This window comes from Arvicola amphibius, chromosome 18, assembly GCF_903992535.2.
Source record: "Arvicola amphibius chromosome 18, mArvAmp1.2, whole genome shotgun sequence".
NCBI lineage: Eukaryota > Metazoa > Chordata > Mammalia > Rodentia > Cricetidae > Arvicola > Arvicola amphibius.
In genome coordinates, this window is record NC_052064.1 from 24734118 (window position 1) to 24754343 (window position 20226).

The window sequence follows — 20226 nt, forward strand, 5'->3', positions numbered from 1 at the left end:
ACCGCACGCTGTTTTCTTTTTCAGTAAATTCGCGTTTTGTGATATTCTTTGGCACCCAAACTTTGACCTAGGAGAGGCGATTACATGGAGAGGAATGTTCTCTGTGCCAGTGTTCGACGCCAAGCTTCTTGGAGCTGCCGGGCTCTGCATCTCTGGTCTGCAGAACGAAGATCTCGCGGAGACCAAGGTGAAGGGTCAGCGCGCGTCCCTGGGTGTCCCCAGCCTCTGGGTGCTCACCGGGGGGCGCTATGCGGCCTGCGCTTTGGTGAGCGGCGGCCGGGGAACGAGGGGCGCGTCCGGGCGAGGTCGCCGCCCCCGCCGGGAGAGGGGAGTGGCCGCGCCGCCGCCGCGCCTGAAGCCAGCGCACTCGGAGCCGGGCCGGCGGACGCAGCGTAGGGACGCGGGGCGCGCAGTCGGCTGAGCGGCGCGGGACCCTCGGCAGCAGCTGTGGCACGAGCTCCGCATCGGATCCGAGCCGCGATCCCCAGGCGGCGGCCAGCGAGCAGCACGCGGAGGCGGAGCGGCAGAGCGGGCGCCCGGGCGAGGTACGTTGCGCTCGCCCGTGCCGGGTCCCTTCCCGCCCCGTGCCTTTGTGCGCGCGGCCCCGGGCTCAGCCGCAGCCGGCGATCGCGGGTCACCGGCTCCCGGGGCGCTCGTGTGGGACGCGGCAGCGCTCCAGCGTGAACCCACGCGCGCTCGAGGTCATCGAGGGCGATCGCTACTCCGTGTACCTTCGGGGGGCGGCGGGAGCGGGGGCGGGGGCTTGGAAACTAAGTTGCTCTCAATATATGATAGCCGCTTCGTAACTATGGACACGGGGGGACCCCGCTTTCCTCGGGCCCACCCGTACCCTCCCCTCTCCATCCTTCTGACCCACTGGAGTTTCCTAGCCTCGGGTTCTGTGGAAGGACATGCTATGGCTTCCTGTGGGAGGGAGAAGCGGAGGTAGAACAAAGGGGCTTCCTGGGGAGTGGGGTTCAGGTGCGGTGTGCCGGGGCCGCGGCTTACGGGGAGGGGCGCAGGACCCGGTGGGTCGCCCTGCGCGTGCAGCTGCGCTCCACTCCTTTGTTCCGCCACAGCGGTGGGGGCTGCCCCGGGTCCCGTTTCCTGCCCGGGATGGGATTGATTCACAGTCCCAGAGAGGCTTGGGGAAGGGGGCGGGGCTCGAATGGAAACCAGATTGGGAACGGGAGCCCTGGAGGGTGCTGGGCCGGGTGGAGCGCTGGGCGGGGGTGGGGGGGGGCTGATGAGAGTGCGTTGGAGTTAATTACAAACACAACCTTCTGTCTAAAGGCCTGTGGAGTTTATTTGCGGTACTTTGTTCATGCTACGGCCTAGCACTAATTGTTGCAACAAGTTCTGTTCTTCCTTAAAGTTGTAGGCTCTGGCTATGGGAGTTTGCTGAGAGCAGATCTTGTTATAATGGATGAAGAACTTTTCTTTCTTTTCTTTTTCCTTTTCCTTTTTCTTTCTTTTTAAAAGATTTTAGAGTAAACCAGGAAGGATATTTGTGTGCTTGCGAATCTGTGGATTTCACTGTGGCTCAAATAGGCAGACCAAAACAAATGTAAACAAACAACACTTTTTTTTTTGACACATGGTTTATTCCCTGGCTGACCTGGAACTTAGAGGCCTGCCTGCCTTTGCCTGAGTGTTGGGGCTAGAGGTGTGCACCACCACACCCGGCTAGGGCGTGTGTAGAATCATTTTGACAAAATAGGTGTCTCCATTATCATACAGTATAGTATGTATGATACATTTCCAAAAATATTTGGGGCTTGGGAACCACCAGAAAATCAGACGTTGCTAAAGAAATGAATCAGGTGATGTAATACTGAGTTGAGAATTCTTTTGTCATCGGTCCCAGAAAAAAACACCCCATACTTTTTTTGGGGTTTGGTTTTTGAGGCTGGAGCCATGGCTTCATGTGCTTTGTGCTTTTCCAGTCCCTGTGGACCAACCCGAGTGAGAAACAGTGACTAGTTCTCTCGGTTTTTTTTTTTTTTTTTTTTTTTTTTGAGGTGTAGATTTGAATGTAGCATGTCGGGCCTTAGTGAGAGTGACCCAGTCCTAGATTAGAATCGAGAATCTCAGAAGGATTGGGACTGAGCTCGGGACTGGGAGTGAGCCTTTGGGGGTTTGAGTGATTGGTGCTTTTGAACAGGGCAGCCCAAGCCAAACCGAGGAGGAGCTGACGTTTCCAGGCACTGATGCTTATGCCTGTGGGATGCAGTTTAGAAATGCTGGCGATAGCCTAACAGCCTTCTGGCTGGAACCAGCTGCCTACGGGGCAAGTTGAGGGGCCACCGTGAAACCACCGCCCCGGCCATTTGTTGTTAAGAGGGGTTGAAGCTGAAAGCCTTTTTTTTTTAGCCTTAGAAGGCGAATTGGGAGCTTACTCTGGGGGGGGGGGTTGTGCCCACTAAGTGGTAATGGGAAAGAAGCTGTACAAGTTCCTGCTCGTCTTTGTGCAGGAGGAGTGTGGCCAGGTTTTCGGGCAAGGCTGTAAAGCCGTGCGTGGAACGTGTCCTCAAAAGCCATCGTGATGTGAAGTTGGAGTGGGACAGGGTCCAAGCGTCAAGTTGTTTGTCACGGCGGCTGACACACTGCCTGGCAGTTTACAGAGGGACTCTCCTCTTTATTGCTGTCCCGCCAGTCTAGACTGTTCATTCATGTGAGTTGTTTTGCTAAGTGCAGTTCCGTTGTTTTGGTCCATACATTAACGAAATGGAAAGCGTGTGGGCCTTAGTGCTGCTGGAGACATGAATGAGAGCCTCCCGAAATAGCCGGTTCCTGGCCCGTGGCTGTCCCACTGGATGCTGCAGGATTGTGTGATAAGTCTGGCAACAGGCTGCACCCCTTCTGGGATGAGTCATCACTTTGTCAAGCCTGGAGTTCAGGACTGGCTTTCCCGGATGCCGCACAGCTAAGCAGGGCAGTGGGGATGGGCTGACATCATTGGGGGAGAGTGTGGGCTGGGAGTGGACTGGGCAGTCCTCAGAGGAGAGCGCTGTAGTGCCCGTGGTATCCGCAGTGCACCCATCCTTGTATTCAACCTCCTTGTGGGTGAGGTTTGTCTCTCTTCTGTCTCTGTTCCAGTGTTTTCAGTAGCTAGGCATTTAGATTTTAATTGAACAGTCTAATGCTAATTATAGTTACCATTTAGTAGGTTTATTTTGTGCAGGATTTTTACAGGCATCGTCACTATATTAATCTCTAAAATAACGTGGCCAAAGGTCTCAGTTATCCCAGGCTGGCCTAGAATTCACTACGCAGCTCGGGGTTGGCCTTGAGCCACTGGTCCTCTTGGCTCTTCTCCCACCCCCATGCTGACTTTACAGGCATAACCTACCATGCCCGGTTAAAATTATTTTGGTTTTTGTTTTGAGGAAGGTCTTACTTTGCATCCCAGACTGTCTTGGGAATCACTATATAACCTGTGCTGGTTGTTGACTCACGGTCATCCTTCTGCTTTAGCCTCCCGTGTGCTGAGATCTTAGGTGTGAACAAACCTGCCTGCATGGTGCATTGCCTCTTGCTCTCTTGGAGTGGTGCAGGTCTCTAGTATGTGACGGAATTGAGGTTTGGGTGCTTGACTCTAGCTAGACACTGCACAATTGCTGGGCGTGGCCATATGATTACTCTAGGCCATTGATCCCAGTAACCTGGGGGCAGAGGCGGACAGTGAGTTCAAGGCCATCCTGGACCTACTGAGGCCCGGGATAGCCCGGGCTGAGAGAGAGAGAGAGAGAGAGAGAGAGAGAGAGAGAGAGAGAGAGAGAGAGAGAGAGAGAGAGAGAGAGGGGCCCTGTCTGAAAAAAAAAAAAACAACAGCCAAACAACAATTATATGAATAGTCATAATTGAACTATTTACCTGATTAGCTCTTTGCAGATCCCAGGTCACTTTCATGTGTATTATAATTGATCCTACCTAAAGCCACTGTGAAATAGGCTTGGAAGGCCCGATCAGGGACATTACTGTTTTTTAAAATACCATATATCAGTGTATATGACTGCTTAAAAAAAAATCCCACCCCTCCAGAGTCTCATGTAGGCCAGGCTGGTCCAGAACTCATATGTAGCTGAGGATGACCCTGCTTCTCCTGCTTTCCCTTCCAGAGTGCTAGATGACAGGCTTGTACCAGCTCTCTTATGAGTTTGTGGAGGTTGAACTCAGGGCTTCCAGCACTTTCCCAAGGGAACTGCTTCTTCAGCTCATTACCGCTGCATAGTCAAGGCTAGCCTGGAATTTGCCATTTTTACACCCCTTGAACACTGGGATTATAGGTACGTGCCGCCACACCCCGTTTACATAAACAACTTTATTTGTAAGACAGAGAAGCGGCTTTATAAAAAGTTAGGCCGCCAGCATCTAAAAATAAGTTCTTCTTAAAAACCATTTCAAGCCGGCAGCATCGAGGTTGACTTTATATAGGATCATGCAGTTCCTGTTTCTTGAACTCCACGTTAGCGCTTTTTATCTGAAAGCCTAGCGCTTTTTATCTGAAAGCCTTTACGAACGCTGCACTTTGCTCCTCAGCTGAGACCCAGAAGGAATGTTGATGCCGAGAGGAAGTGGGACTTCAGAATTGGAAACACGCTGAGCTGCAGGCTGAGGATTTTCCCAGCACACGCTTTTCCACCCTGGCAGGAGCCCTTTAGAGAGGACATTCTTCCGTAGGGAAGTGTCAAGGGTCTTCCTTCCCTGGATCCTCTGAGATCACCCCATCCCTGCGCTCTGTGGGAACACACATTCCACATGATTTGTGTGCTCAGTCCTTCCCCACTGGGAAGTGAACTAGTTTAGACAGCAGTGTAGAAGGGGAACAGCTCCTTGGGCTGGAGCAGAGAGACCAGACCTTGGGACACTGTGATCACCAGGGCAGGAGCAGGATGGAGCTGTGTTTTGACACACGTGAATTATTTATGTTCTCAGAATGTGCCTGGAAATATTAAAAGTAATCACATTCCTCCTCCCCCCTTACACACCCATACTGTATATATGTATACATTCATATACATACTTACTTCCTAAGATAAGCAAGCCTTTAATCCCAGCACTTGGGAAGCAAAGACAGGAGAATCTCTGTGAGTTTGAGCCTAGCCTGGGCTACAGAGTGAGTTCCGGGACAGGCTCCAAAGCTACAGAGAAACCCTGTCTCGAAAAACAAAATGAAACAAACAAACAAAGAAAAAAAGAATTTAGAGATTGTGAACTGTGCCTTTATTTGTTGAAGTATTTCAACCCAGGATACAACTCCAGGGTCAATGGCATAGCAGTGACTTGGTCTTTTCATGTCCTTAACTTCTCCAAGACAGGCAACACATGCGCCCTGCAGTCCAAATCTGGAGCAGTGCTTGGGAGAGGGGGCCGGAGAAAGGCGCTCAGCAGATTTCCCCTCCAGCTTTTGGTGGGCCTTGACCCAGCTGATGTGAGACCCTGTACTCCCTCCAAAAGCAATAAAGGCCACCCCGCGTGCTTCCAAGGACAGTGTGGCAGGGCAGAGTGGGCATGGTTGAGATGAAGGAGATGGGAAGCTGGAAAACAAACAAGCCGGAGAGAGGGAAATGCAACCCTGGTGCCAGCCCCATCCTTGGCTTTCTTTCCTCCCTTGTGAGAAGATCCGGCCCTGCGCCCTGAGGTTCCCGCCTGGAGTATTAAGTTCCATTTTGTGTGGGAGGGGAGCGAATGGCACGTGGGTTCCCGACGAGGGCTTAGCTTCTGCAGCCTTCCATCCCCGTGCTCCTGTGACATTCACCAGCACCCCAGGTGTGTTGTGTTTTAAAGACCGCAGCGGGCAGGAAACGCCAAGTCCATTAAGGAGGGCTAGCTCTCTCTTAGTCTCTTTTCCTCGACCATGCTAGAGTATCTTGACAAGGAAAACTAAGGAAGAAAGAGTCCATTCTGGGCTCACACTTAGTGAGTCTTAGCCTGGCAGTCACGGCCGCAGGAGCTGGATGCAGATGGAGATTATTGTCCACAGTCAAGAGTCAGAGGGCTGTGCTTTCCTGCTGGCTGCACCCCGCTTTCCTCTTATGTGGTCCAGGCTCCCGGCCAGAGAGATGCTGCCCACAGACCCACCTCAAGGTGGTCACTTGCCCAGGGGCTGTCTCCCCGGTAATTCTAGATTCTGTCAAGTTGCCTCTGACCGGCAACTTCCCTAATCATGCTGTGTTATGCTATGCGCTATTCATGATGTTCAGTACTTGATTTATTATTATTATTATTGTTATTGTTATTATTATTATTATTAGTGCGTGTACGTACACATTACATGGCATAAGTTTTTTTCTTCCTCTTTTTAATGGGGTCCGGGGCCAAACTTAAGAGCTCAGGAATTTGGGGGCAAGCACTTTTAGGGATGAACTGTCTTCCTGGCCTTGGTCCCCTTTCAAGGAGTGACTTTTAAGAATCTAGAGGCAGCACCCACTTTGGAGAGAGACTCCTTCCGCCTCCTTTACCTTGTCATCTGGCGTCAGGCTTCTTGTGTGTGCGTGGCTGGCCCGCACCTGGGAAGAGGGGTTGGTTTCTCTCAGTTCACCCCCCTTTTCTGGATTTTTCTGCTTAGGCCTGACTCTTATCCCCAGGAGAGTTGGTTCTGAGAGGCCAGGCCCTGGCTGGGGATCTTTCCTGTCAGTTCCTCCAACCCCCAACCTCATGTCTCCTTCTCCATGAGCTGGGTGCTGTGGAGGAGTGTGGGAGCTTGCCTGTCTTCTGTGTTTCTGGGGAAGTGTGCTGTAGACACACCAAGCATAGGGTCATGCAGGTGTGAAATGGTGTGGGGGATGCCGGTCTTCAGGGGATGCTGGCCCGTGAGAGAGGCCTTTGAGTGCAGTCAGTGAGAAGGGAGGCAGAAAAATTTGTATTTATTTATTTATTTATTTATTTAGGTTTTTCGAGACAGGGTTTCTCTGTATCTTTGGAGCCCGTCCTGGAACTAGCTCTTGTAGACCAGGCTGGCCTCGAACTCACAGAGATCTGCCTGCCTCTGCCTCTCGAGTACTGGGATTAAAGACGTGCACCACCACCGCCCGGCTTGGTAGAAGAATTTATAGTCTTCCAAGATAGGCAGTTTTAGAAATCGGCACCCACAGAGAAGAGAAAACGGACACCCTTCCTTTGCATACTGAATCTCCGAGAGAAAGATTGGGTGTCTGACATTTCTACTAGCTCAGAAACACCTAATAAGGCACCAAAGCTGTGTCTTCAGGGACTTTAGGTGCCCTGACATGAAATATTATCTATTTTAAGTTTTTTGTTGGTTTGTTTTTGTTTTTTGAGACAGGGTTTCTTGTAGCTTTAGAGCCTGTTTTAGAACTTGCTCATGTAGATCAGGCTGGCCTCGGAACTTTTTTTTTTTTTTTAAGTTTTTAAATTTATTTCAAAAGAGAATCTGGGTGATTAGGTTTTATCCTCCATGCTGGATGCCCATAGGCAGCCATCACAAAGATTGCTCAGTAATATGTAGTAAAGCTATCTGGGGCTAGAGGTGTAGGTATTGCCCAGTGTAGAAGGGGCTCTTCTGAGTTTAATCTGGGGTCACCCCAGTCTCTCTTTGAAATGAGACAGTCTGGTCCACTGTGTAGCCCAGGCTGGCCTTGAACTTGCACTTTCTTTGACTGTCTCCAGAGTCCTGGGCTTGCCCAGCCTGAGAATTCAGTATTTTTAGTCAGCTTTTAGAAAACCCAATTGCAAAACAATGGAAGAGACTATTAGCTGTTGTTCTAATGTATATGTATCTACAGACCTGCCCTTCCCTGATTTTAGGAAGGGTTTTCAAGCAGAGACCTGAAAAACCATACACACACACACACACACACACACACACACATACACACACACACAGATATCATACAAACAAACACACACCACTTACACACACACACACACAGATACTAATACACCAGAGAGAGAGAGAGAGAGAGAGAGAGAGAGAGAGAGAGAGAGAGAGAGAGAGAGAGAGAGAGAGAATATGATTACAAGGTTCCTGCTGCCCCATTCAGAACTTCCAGTGTCTAACCTCTCCCTTCCCTCTCCCCCTTCCATTGAGTTCTGTGCTGTTTGCCCCCGCAGAGCTGTTTGCAGTGTTCAGGTCGGAGGCTTGCTTGCCCCCTTGCTGACCATGTTTTCCCCCTTGAAAGTGCTTCAAAAGAATTGCCCGTGTTCACTTTAGAGCTCAGCTGCCTTGAAGGATAGCTTAACGTCCATAAACATGGGCTCTGTACCAGTTTGCATTTGCAGCTTCGGTTCTCGGTCCTCACGTGGTTCCCGGTGTGTTTGAAGTCGGGAACCGTGCTTCCCGATGAGCGCTGATGTGATGCGCTGTGTAGGAAAACGTTCTCATTTGCCTGAGATTTCCAGGGTGCCGAGATGTGTTCGTTGCAGTATGCGAGCAGCCACATTGGGTCGGACTTAGGGCTTATTCCTTTAGTGTTCTGTGACCTTTTTGGAAGGCGGTGCAGTGCACCCCTAGACACCAGTTTTACAAGGGCCCGGGTGTCTTGAACGTCTATCGTTGCATAGTTACTTTAAAAACTTCTCTGGCTTTCTCACCTCCGCGCAGCGAGAACTGGGACGGGTGTGTTGATTTTGCATCCCGGGTTCCTGTAGGCCAGGGTTGAAAGGATGCTGGGAGCCTCCAAGGTCACAAGGATCAGCTCTTTACTGTACACATCCAGGATCAGAAAGTGTGGTATCTAGACACGTGACACCAAGCCTTTGACTGCTTGCTTCCGTGCTACAGCGATGGCTTGCTGTCCTCAGACCCATCTAAATCCGTGTCTAGCTTGGCCGCTTTTTGCTAAAAAGCGTTCTCACCACCCATTTCTTCTCTGTTTTCTGTGACCCTTTATTCACCTTTATGGTTTATTCCTGCATTCAGCTTGCTCTCTGTGTTCAAATCCTTAAGCCCTGATTCTGGTCTAGACATTTCAAAGCATTTGCCCGAAATAGGTTGTTCCATAAAAAAAGGAGCAGAGTGGGAAAAAATAAAGCTCACAAATTACATAAAAAAAAAAATGGTTCCTTGGCTGGTGTTGGAACGGCTTCCTTTGGATTGCTTCGTTTGAAGTCAGTTTCCTTGCAGGAAGGACCTCCTGGCCTTTCTGGATGTGGGCAGTGAAGTCCGGAGAAGGAGCTGTGGCTGTCACACATCCTGACTGTTGGTGCCTCCAGGACCCTCTTGAGAAATTGTGTTTCTCCATAATTGCTGGTGTCCCTTCATTGCCCGTCTTTAGGTCCACAGCGCTCTGACTGTACTGAGAATATATGTCCTGCGTGGGCAGATAAGCTGAAAATAGCGCTATGTGTCCGCCCCAGAGAATGAGTGGAATCCACACCTTTTCCCATACTTACCAGCCAGTGTGGTGCCCACAGCTGCCCCATTGTGTCTCAGCGTATGACCTGTGCGTGTGTTCTCCCACCTCATTGCGATGTGGGAGGTCCTTCTGACTGTGTGTTGCTTTTATTGGTTAATGAATAAAGAACTGCTTTGAGCCTATGGCAGGGAAGAACATAACTTGGCGGGGTGGGGGGGGGAGAGCTATGCTGGGAGAAAGAGGGCGGAGTCAGAGAGACGCTGTGGAGCCCGCTGCCAGAGTCGGATGTGCCGAAACTTTGCCGTTAAACCAGTCACGTGGCATGTACAGATTAATGGAGATGGGTTAAATTAAGATGTAGGAGTTAGCCAATAAGGAGCTAGAGCTAATGGGCCAAGCAGTGATTTAAATAATATGGTTTCTGTGTGATTATTTTGGGTCTAAGCTAGCCGGGTGGCCAGAAACCAACAAGCAGCCAATCTCCCTCCGACACCCACCTCCCACCTTCTCTCTGCCTTCAGTTGTATGTTTCAGCAATTGCACGTATTGGAGCAGAGGTTCAGGAGCATGAACAGCTCATATCCATGTCTTGCCGCCACAAACCTGATAGACCTCTCTGTTTATTTAGGTTTTTTTACATCCCTCCCCCGAGTGAAGTTTACTGTGTGATTTATGTGTGGAAGTCTTCCCCATGTTTTAGATTTCTCTGGGTGTTTATGGCTCTCGTGGTCATTGTGATGGGATTGTTTAGTGCCTCTGTTATCGCTGTGTCTGGTATATCAAGAAGGGGTTGGTTCTGTGTTTGTTCATAGATGGCTCTTGGTTGCTCAACTTGGTTGCTGTGGGAACCTGACATCGTCAGATGGCTTTCAATAGAGCAGGAATTTCAGCATGTATTGAAAAATGTCACATTTCCTTTTAATTTACAAACTGTATACTTTTAGAAGTAAGGGAAGGTGACTTCTAGTTTTTTAATACGTTATATAATATGTATTATATTAACGAATATAATATTCATTGATTTATTCATCAAGTGTTTGGATGCCTACTACAGTGTCATAATAATAGTGAGTAGAGATGATGTTGCTTTCTTTCATGGAAGAGTGAGAGATTTGGGTGTAGAGATGAACAAGGATCTTCACTGCATCTCTTCGCTCCTCTAGTCCAGACTGACAGAACCTATGCTCCTTCATTTCCCCCTCCCCCCAGTGCTGGGAGTGGCCGCTGCCACAGTGGGCACCGAGCCATCTGTCCTTGTGAAAGCGGTCTGAAGGGGAAGGACAGATGGCAAGAAAGGGGTTTTAGATTGGGGTATGGAGGGGGCTGTTTGAGGACGTGAATGCTCGCCAGTCTTCCTGAAGGATGATTTAGCAGGAGAGAAGGAGCGGGATTGTATAACCCTGTAGACAGTGGAAGGGATGCCTGCTGGGGGAAGAGAGAGAGAGAGAGAGAGAGAGAGAGAGAGAGAGAGAGACAGAGAGAGAGAGAGAGAGAGAGAGAGAGAGAGAGAGAGAGAGAGAGAGAGAGAGAGAGAGAGAGCGAAAGCGCCCTTGGCAGGTAGCTCACCGATCTCCCAGAGAGTTAGGTGGCTTACAGCTGCCTGTAATGCAGCTTCAAGGGATCTCCCTTCTCCTCCCCCACTGCACACACGTGGCATATACTCAGGGACACACATACACAGAAATGAGAAGAAGTAAGTCAGGAAACTGAGCGAGACTGCCGAGGGGCGGTGTTCTGCACGGTGGGCTGACGGGGGCTTCTGTCCTCACAGCGGAACTAGCGGCTTGCTGTAAGCCAACCTGGAGGTGCTCATTTTGGGTCAGGATGCCCTTCTCACCCGACCTGCCCGGATAGGGAGAGGACTGCCTCCCTGTTCCTCCTAGACACCCTACTTTCAGGCTCCCCGACACCAGCGCCTTTAGTTCAGGCAATTCCCCACGGCTTGCCTCATGGACTGCTTGACTTTATGATGGTGTGAAAGTGAGATACATTCCGTGGAAACTGTACTTGGAATTTTGATTTTTTCCCCCCCCAGGTTAGCAATACATAGCTTGTTGCTCTGTCCAGATGAAGGCCAGAACAGGAGCCAAGTCTCCCCTTAGCCACGTGGGCAGAAGGGTGGAGAATTACCCTACAGTGTCCTGCATTGCGATGCTGCGGTGCTGGGAATTTCTGGGGGCTGGGTCTCGTCAACGCATCTTCAGCTCAGGATATTTGAAGCTTCAGATGGTCTTATGGAGACTAAGCTCCACCATTGTCAGCTGAACAATTGTCCTGCCTGGGTCTGTGTCAGCCGACCCAAGGGCAGGGTGGGTGGACGGTGGAGGGTGATCTCGAGTCCCCGGAGGTCCTCACACCTTGTTCACCTATAGTCCAGCTGTTTGGTCGTCACTTGATTTGCACTTGGGGCCACCCTACTGGAGCTTTCCATTGAGTTCAGGCTTCTTAAAGAAGTGAGAAGCAGTTTGGGGCACCGGCGCTGGCCAGGGCACCCGCTTTGAACCTTGGCTTTTGTATTTAATGTTGCTAGCTCGTGTCTGTGGTCTCACTGTTGGGTCCGTGTCTACCTGTTTCTCGTCTACAAAATGTGACACAGAGTCTTCTCTGGGCTGTCGTAGGGATTGTGTGAGGTGTGTGAGTGTGTGCATGCGCGCACGTGCGTGCGTGCATGCGTACATGGGTACTGTAAGCCCAGAATAAGGACTCTATAGTATTTCCTGTCATTCTGTCTTCTGGTGGAGAAGGGATTCCGAAAGCTACTCCTCCCTTAGATATTCAAATCTGTTCGAATCCAAGGCGTGTGTACAAATTACGAGCGGCACAGACTTCGACATATACTTCCCGAGCAGGTGTGTGCAAAGGAAGCCGGCAGAGGAGAAAATACAGACGGCGATAGTCAGGATAGTAGAACAGCACTTGTATCGTTATCTTTTAGTGCTTTTCCCCTGACCCCTGATAACGTCACACAGCCACTAGAGAAGGAGAGGCTAAACTCGCCTTTGCCCAAGTGCTTCCTGCTGAGGCACTGCCAAAGGATCGCTGGGTGTCCTGGCGCTGGCAGCATCCACAAGTGGAGCGCTTTCCCGTGGTGTTTAAGAGTTGCAGAAATGCAGTGGTGTTCAGCTGTGCCCAGGCAGCTTTGACAGAAAGCCTTCGAAGTTAGCAGGTGAGCTGTGCCCTCTGGGAGCCCCTCTTCCTTTGAGAGTCGCGTCTGGTGTCATTTTCCTCTGGGTCCCTGTGTTCCCGCCAGGGCCCCTAGTCACCTGCTACTCCTTTGCTCTCTCCAGTCCCTTTCCCCCTTGAATGTCTCTCTTTGAATTCCGGGCTTTGTCTCTCGTTTGCTGTCATGCAGGAATGGTGCATCTGCTCAGAGAGCAAATTTGGTTTCCTATGCCATGGTAAAAATACTTTTCCTTGTCCAAATCGTGGCCCTTTATTCAGTCACACCTAGAACCAGAGAGTGAGGTTATGAACTAATTAAGCCCAAGGTTCCAGTAGCACCCGGTGTCTTACAGGGTTAGACTCTGAAAGGAGGGGCGGCCAAAGGAATGCCCGGCTTGAGTTTCTCTCTGCCTGTTTCCTTGGGGGTTCGTCTGCGCTGCCACCATGGTGTCCCTATCAGAAAGTTTGAACTTTTCCATACTGGTGGAGTAGAATTCTGGAAAATTACCCAGTGGATTTTCACAAAGAGACCGTGCCAAATCTGATAAATTGCCTCAAAAACCACATCGCTTTTCATTGCTTTCACGGCCCCGTCCATCACGCTCCCCAGCCTCTCTTGTGTCCCTCGCTTTCTGTAATCGTGCGCAGAGAGCTGCTCTTTTCTGGGAAGTTTATCTACAGGAATTGGCCGTAGTACTGTGTCAAAAGAATCCCCCCCAGGCCTTGGAGGTAGATGGAGAGCAGCCATGTAGCCTGGCATCCGGGGAAGAGTTACTGACTCGAGGAATACTGCTGATTTCAGGGAGCATGCAGTTGAGTTGGTTTAAAGGACCAGAAGTAAGGCCTTCTTTTGAAACCCTGTTCTGGACTTTGTTGATCACCTGGAATGTAACAAAGGTATCTACATTAGTTCTTCCTCTGTCTTGAGTCTGTTGCACCCGCAGCAGGATCAATATGATCAATAGTAGTAGGGTTTATTGCTTTTCAGATTTCTTCGTCATAATGGTTCTTTCATCTGAGTGTGGCCACGGGTGCAGGGATGTCTGTCTGTCTGTCTGTCTGTGCTGCTCAGTGGGTGGTATAGAGCCACGCAGGAGATGGCATGGCCTTGCAGGTTGATTTCCGGAACTCTGATTCTGTGACGTTGAATTCCCCCGAGCACGGCAAGGCTAAGGCATGAGACCTCTGGAACTCACGCTTGTTCTTCCTTGGCAATTTGAAACCAAAGCCCAGATGTAGGGGAAGAGCTGAAGGCAAGTTGTACCATCCTGTGCCTGAGGGTTGACCTGTTTGGTATCAGTGGCCCTGGGATGTAGTTCCTGAGTAGGATTGTGTTGTCCCAGCAGTCTCTGGGCTGCCAGTGGCGACCTGGTTTGCCTTGACCTTCTGTGTGATCTCTCCCAGCTTTTAGCCCCAGCTCATGCCTGGTGAGCTTTCCTTACTAGAACTGTTCTCCTTGGTTGATGCCCTGAGAGTCTCACATCGAGCGTCACGAAGAATAATCGGGTGTAGGGGAAGCTGCCTTTATGGGAGTTTGTGCTGGGGTTGAAGCAATGTAGCAAGGGAGTAGAATGTCAGCCAGAGGGATTTAGGACTTCGGTAATAAACGTCCTGCTTGTCCCCAAACCCATCTATCTATCTATCTATCTATCTATCTATCTATCTATCTATCTATCTATCTATCTATCTATCTATCTATCTATCATCTATCTATCTATCTATCATCTATCTATCATCTATCTATCTATCTATCTATCTATCTATCTATCTATCTATCTATCTATGATTTTCTTCCAAGGGTCCACTTAAGTCCTCCCCTTTAACATGAAAGGCCTCTTTAAAGATAGTCATATTTTATGTTCCTGGGACTGATGGCCTCATCATGAGAACTCAGAGAAAACAAATCTAGCCAACGTACATGGTCTGTGGGCCCAGTGACCCACCCTTGCCCGCGCCTCTATCCTGCTGACCATTTTGCTCTCGGCCACTCTGCCCCCCTCCCCCCCCCCCGGCAGCTTCTTGCTCATTTCTTTCCAAGTTCTGTAGATTTGCATCTTGGCTCTTACCATGAACTCGGGTTCATCGGTCTCTCTTCAACTCTTCTTTAGACACAGCCCCCTCTCTTGTGGCAGATGCTTAGTGTTCCAGTCAGGTGAACTGTAAATTGTATTTGGTAGCGTGGGACCTTCATGGGACCCTGGGCCCGTGGCTTCTCTTACTGTGTTCCTCAGTTTGTGGTTGGAAAGAAAAGCATTGTGGGAATATCACTTTAGGTCCAGGTTCAGGAAAAATTTGTGTTTGAATTTGCCTTCTATTTTCACGAGTTAATTTTTTTTTTCCCCTCTACAGTTCAGTTTTGAGTTCCTTTTCTTTTCAGGAGGCCAGTTTAGTTAAAATTAGGTTGAGTAGGTGTACAATCCCAGCAGAATCTGTGGGCAGAATTATTTCAGTGGGTATGTTATAACTGACATACATACTCTCTCCTTATATATAGATGCACAGTCATAGACTTAGACACACAGAGACACACATACACAGACTCACACACACAAACACATACATAGACACACATACACAGATGCACACACAGGCATATATGCACAGACACATATACAGAGATACATACACACAGATGCATATACACATAGACACACAGATATATTCACAGCTACACACTGACACACATAAACACATACAGACACACACACATAGTCGTATAGACACATACAGACACACACACAGCGTGACAGCCTGCTCTTTGCAGGACTGACCCAGTCTTGGGAGAAGCTGTTAATGACCTAATCACCTCCCAGCAATCCCACCACTTCTCAACATTGCTACACCAGGCAATGAAACCTCAACGTGAATTTTGATTGGGATAAGCCATGTTCAAACCATAGCGATGAGATGGTTTTCTTCATCCAGTAGTCTATTGAAATATATTAATATAGTGAGGTGCTGGTGGTGCATGCCGTTAATCCCAGCACTCGGGAGGCAGAGGCGGGTAGATCAGATCTCTGTGAGTTTGAGGACAGCCTGGTCTACAGAGTGAGTTCCAGGATAGCCAGAGCTGTTATACAGAGAAACCCTGCTACAAAACACACACACACACACACACACACACACACACACACACACACACACACGTACATATATATAAACACTCACGAGTATATATATATATACACACACACACATATATGTATATATAAATATATTGATATTATTTCTACATTAAAGGTCATTTATAGCTTTTTAAAAATTTTCCTGGGCCTTATGTCATTTGGATTGAGCCATCCTTTCCCCCATCCCACCTTAGTATTAGGAATTGAACCTGAGCCCTTCATACATGCTAGGCACATGCTCTTCTACTGAGCTAAAGACTGTACTGTTTTCAGGGCATTGGATATCAGACTTACAAGTATGGAGAATAATACATGGATTTCCTATTGGTCTAATTCAAGTAAGGACACCCACGTTTTGCTGAGGTCCTCTGTAGCATTTTGTAGAGTGTCACGTTCTCTTTGAGGGCAGTGTTTGCCTCCGTCGGCAGTCTTAAAGATGGAAGGTTCTGGAGTATGAAACTCAGCCGCATTTTTAAGTAGCAGTGTGTGTGTTTATTCTTTACATCTTTAAGATCCCGGCTCTGGCATGGCGTGTGGACCTGGCGCTCTTGACTCTGTCCGTGCTTGGCTGTGGGTTTGAAGTGTTATTTTTCTACTTAAGTGACCTGAGCGCGCGCAACTATACATTTGGAGCTGAGTAAATATGGCCGGATGTACTTCAGAAAGACCCGTTCCGCTTTTAGCCGAATAGCATGCCGGCACTCTTTTCTTTCGAGGCCGTACAAGTGCCAGGCATGGTGGCACAACCAGGAGTCCTAGGCCTTGGGAGGTTGAGGTCAGCCTGGGCTACATAGTGAGTTCCAGGCCCAGCCAGTAGCAGGAAAACCTGTCTTTCGGGGTGGAGGCGAGGGAGTGGAGAGGAAGGTCTTTCTGTGTAGGCCAGGCTTGCACCCTACCATTGGTAAGATTCCTAGGTTTTAATTGTCTGATTTCTTCATCTCATCTCATTTGAATCACTTCAATTCCTAGTCCCAAGCTGCTAGGTTGGAGCTCCAGCTGGAGTCCCTGCTGCTAGCTCATGCTGTGTCTTTTTTTTTTTTTTTTTTACAGTTAGTGCCTGTTTCCCCCGTGGCTTGCCTGCCTTTACACAGTGTGTAATCTGAACAGCTGCACAAAGCACCCTTCCCTGTTATTGTCCCAACGAACTCAGACCGTGAGCTAAGTTTTATTTTTTGCTGTCTATGCCGTAGTTTAAATCTGAAATGAATGCCCGAAGCCCACGTGTTAAAGGCTCCTTTATCAGCCCGAGATACCGTTGGGAGGGGTTGTTGGGCGACCATGACGGGAACACAAGCTTCTGCCATGATGAACCCGTCACTGTAATCTTAAAGCCGTAGGACCATGTGTCCATGGACCACATTCTCCGAACCACCAGCCCAGACAGACCTTCCCTTCCTCTAATGTGGTTACCTTGGGCATTTTGTTACAGGGGCGGAAGGATGGCTAACCCGCCTCTGTACCCGTTCAGAGGTGCTTGGCTGAGCCCCCATCTCTGTATGTAGCAATCGTTTCGATTCCTCGGGCCGACCGGTGACTCTGTGCCCCGCAGTGTGGGCACCATAGATGATGCTGTCATGGTCCCCTCAGCTCTCCCCCGTTCCCACTGCTCTGACAGCCAAGGTTCTTTACCTGGACTCCCAGTCTGTTCTCAGCTCCGTTGCCCAGTCGGGCCTTACTTGGCTCTCTGCTGCCGTCTTACATGGTGTTGGTTAAGTGTGTTTTACTCTTAGTGTGTAAAGATCCTCTGGTCATACCCATGTCACCCTTTCTCATCACAGGTCATCGGGGTCAACTTTTACCGTTTTTCTCTGTCTGTCTGTGCACGCCAACCACTGTGGTTTTTTTTTTTTTTTTTTCTTTTCCCCTCTTTTACTCTTTGGGGAACCGCCACCCAGCTCCCAAAATAAATACACAGAGACTTATTCTTTCTTATAAATGCCTGGCTTTTAGCTTGGCTTGTTTCTAGCCAGCTCTTTTTTTTAAACTTAAACTATCCCATCTACTTCGTGCGTCTGGGCTTTTATCTTTCTCTGTTCTGCATATCTTTCCTTCTTACTCTGTGACTGACTGTGTCCTGGGTAACTGGCCCCTGATGCCTTCTTCCTTCTCCTTCTCTTGCTCCCTGATCTTCTCTTCCCAGATTTCCCCTCCTATCTATTCTCTCTGCCTGGCAGTCCCACCTATTTTTCTCTCCTGCCTAGCTATTGGCCATCCAGCTTCTTATTAGACCAATCAGGTGTTTTAGACAGGCACAGTGACACAGCTTCGCAGAATTAAACAAATGGCACATCAAAGAATGCAGCACATCTTTGCATCATTAAACAAACGTTCCACGGCATAAATGAATGTAGCAAAACTAATATGCCACAAGAAACCATGCTAATTTTTCAATGTAAATCTAATCTCTGTATTCCACATCTCGAGGTGAAGAGCTTGCGTGGTGCGCACACTGTTGATTGATTAGTTTGCTCTTAATCGTTGACTCAGTTTGATTGCAAATGCCTGGAAGCGGTCTGTAGGTCTCTTGTTCTGTTGCGCTCTGAGCAGGCGCGGTGCCCCGTTAGCGCAGTGGGTGATGGACAGCAGATAGTTGATCATAAAGGTCGGCCTTGGGTGGATGTTCTGAGCGCCTCTGCCAGCCTGGTATTGACCTACTTTCCCCTTCTTATCTGCGTGTGCAACATTCGTTGTGTTTGCTGTACCCAGTGTGCTCTCACGTCACAACGAATGTTTGTCCCTCGCCGCGTTCCTGTGAGCTGAGCGCTAAAGGTCTGGCTAACTCGGCGGAGGAAACCATGGAGGAGAAACGTTGGTAGGCAGTTTACCTTCTAAACTGGGGGGGCATTACGCTTACATCATTTAAAAACGACTCTTGTTTTTCTAACTACCTATTAAACACGTCGAGGGTGAAACCGTCCATTTCAAAGGTTTAGCCTTTTATAATTTCATGGTTCGCGTTTTCATGTGTTTTGAGAATGCTTCTTGAAGTGCTTGTACAGGATGGGAACTTTATTTCTCATCTGGATTTTACTGTCTAGTTTGTTTGTAGGCATTTCCTCTTTTACTAAATTGTCCCTTGGGGGACACGGTTGTTGTGCTGTGGCTCTTTGCATAGGCAAGCTGATTGACCTTAACAGTGGGGTTTTGTGTAACAACGTAATGGTATGCTCTGTTCAAGGAGGAAAGTGTACCTGTGTGTGGCCTGCGCTCTTGGGAAGTAACTGTTGTTACCTGTAGGTCATCTGGAAGTTCGGCAGAGTTGTCATTTAGATTTAGTTAGTCTATAAGTGGACGTTTTGTAAACACAGGTTTTAGGATACACGTTTGACATCATTTAAAAATTATTACGGCATGCTCTAATGATCCTTGGTTTTTGATAAATATGGCCCAGCACGGCAATAAGAATCATGATCGCTTTGCCTCTGAAATTTAATATTACAAAGAGAAAAAAGACCTGGAGGTTGATACAGAAAATGCTCCCAAATTCTATTACCGTCGTTGATTTTTACACAACTTTACGTGAAGCAACGCATTGCAGCAAGTTAGCTATTTTTTAAGAAATTCTTTTCAAATTACAGAATAGCTTTGCCTTCTGAATTTATATTATCAGGGTCTTCGGAGGGGAATATCTTAGCTATTTTTGTTTGATCGTTTTTCAACTAATAAACATCCATGAAATCCTAATGTAAATGTATAAACATCTCTCCCTTTGTTTACATAGTTTATTAGACTTTATTTTAGGAGCTGACAGCTCACAGAGTCTCTGAATTTCTTTCCTAAGGCCTTTTCTCACCCCAGCTACAGAGCCGTGCCTGAGGCCCGCTCTGGTAAGGAAGGAACTTTTCCTACTTTTATTAATATGTAATTTTGTAGTTTGATCTCATAACCAAGTGCTTTCATAACTAGGTGGATTTCTAAAGATAGAGGATGTCCTTCAGGCAGCGATTGTGTGGACGGCTGTAAATGCACAGAGTCTTGCTGTGTCCCCTCTGCCCGGGTAGCTGCATGTTGGGCCCATCCTGTTTATTCTGCGCAGTCTGTCTATGCTGTCTATACTTAGGCTTTGAATACATTTTTTCCATGTTGAGTCCAAAATAGCTGCTTCCCTTAGCTTCTGAGAAAATGTCATTGAGATTTTTGTGGACTGGCATTTGCTGACTTTTTGTTTCTTTAAACATTCTTTAGAAAATTCCTCAAATGAAGGGACTCAGCCTTTCTAGAATTGATCGCGTCAGCACGGATGGATGGAAGCCGGGAGACTGTAGACGCGAACTTGGGAGGCAGGGGGTTATGGGTTTTTTTTTTGTGGGGATACTGAGACTTGGGGGTGGCATTATGCCTAAGGTATCCCTGTCACACTGAGTTGGATCTGCAACATGGATCTTCTGGGTCTGGACGTATCAGCTGATGAAGCTGTAAAGGGACGGGGTGTGGGGCTGGGGTGGCTTTTGGTGGAAGAGCACTCTTCTGCCTTGAGTGGTCCCTTGAGCTTGACAGGTGTGTGAGCAGAGGGCGAGAGCCGGCTGGGCGCTGGGCGCTGGTTTGTAGTCTGTAGGACCAAACGAGCCTGGGACCTTCTGATTAATAAGTGGATTCATTTGGAAGGGAAGTTGGCTTCC

At 48.7% G+C, this 20226-nt stretch overlaps 1 protein-coding gene across 3 annotated transcripts in view; it reads left to right on the plus strand.

Moving 5' to 3' along the window:
- The first annotated feature begins 398 nt into the window (after nucleotides 1-398).
- Nucleotides 399-20226, plus strand: part of Myo1b (myosin IB) — a 153349-nt gene continuing 133521 nt past the window's right edge. For 2 of the 3 annotated variants that reach the window (XM_038315511.1, XM_038315513.1), the window contains exon 1: nucleotides 18239-18419. The gene's annotated coding sequence lies outside the window, so the exon portion shown is untranslated. Of the gene's footprint in view, nucleotides 546-18238; nucleotides 18420-20226 lie in introns of those variants that run through there. The other variant, XM_038315512.1, reaches the window with a different exon arrangement.